Here is an 825-nt window from a genome sequence, read left to right on the forward strand (position 1 = left end):
GTTGTTTGATGCGGAATTTGGTGTGAGTCGCAAAGTATGTGTTGAGACGATCCCAAATTTGATGAACTCGAGTGCATCTAACCATACAATTCTGAAAAGAAATATCCATAGAAGACAATAGCCAAGTTTGGATCGCATAATCTTGTTCAATCCATGCTTGATAGGTGGAGGATTCATTTCCAGTAGCTTTGTTAGCTTCTGTGGTAAATTGGATTAGGGTTTTGCTTTCATCAAGATGATTTTCAAATTTTTGAGAGAAAATTATGGACAAGACAATTTGTTTTTATGGAAGAAAAGAATTTTCATTTAGTTTATTAACAACGTGAACAAGCTGATTTTTTTTGGATTTAATTAGAGGTGGAAGCCATGGAAAAGGAAAAGAAACAAGAGAAAAAAAAATAAAGATTGAAAAAGTTCCAGGTCCGAATCGGTGTCGCTCGTGATACCATATTAAAACAAGGGTAATAGAAAAAAAAGTTGGAATGAAAAATAGAATCAGTGATCTTATTAGTTAAAAGTCTAACTATTAGAATAATGTGTATGGATATATATAAGCTCAACCACTAAACATTTTAAATACAAGAACTCTATAAGAATGGGTAAACTAATCATAGAAACAAATAGTAATGGTTTCAATAATAACTTAATACTTTAAATCCTAATAAACAATGCAACTACATATTTTTAAATATTATTTTTTATTTAGTTTTTAGAAAAAAATAAAAAATAAATAACTTTCCTAATTTTTTAAACAACTTACACGTGAAAAATGGATATTTAAATGAATTAAATAATAATAAATTTAAAAAAAAGTTGACTAAAGAC

This window comes from Arachis ipaensis, chromosome B01 (assembly GCF_000816755.2).
Source record: "Arachis ipaensis cultivar K30076 chromosome B01, Araip1.1, whole genome shotgun sequence".
Classification (NCBI taxonomy): domain Eukaryota; kingdom Viridiplantae; phylum Streptophyta; class Magnoliopsida; order Fabales; family Fabaceae; genus Arachis; species Arachis ipaensis.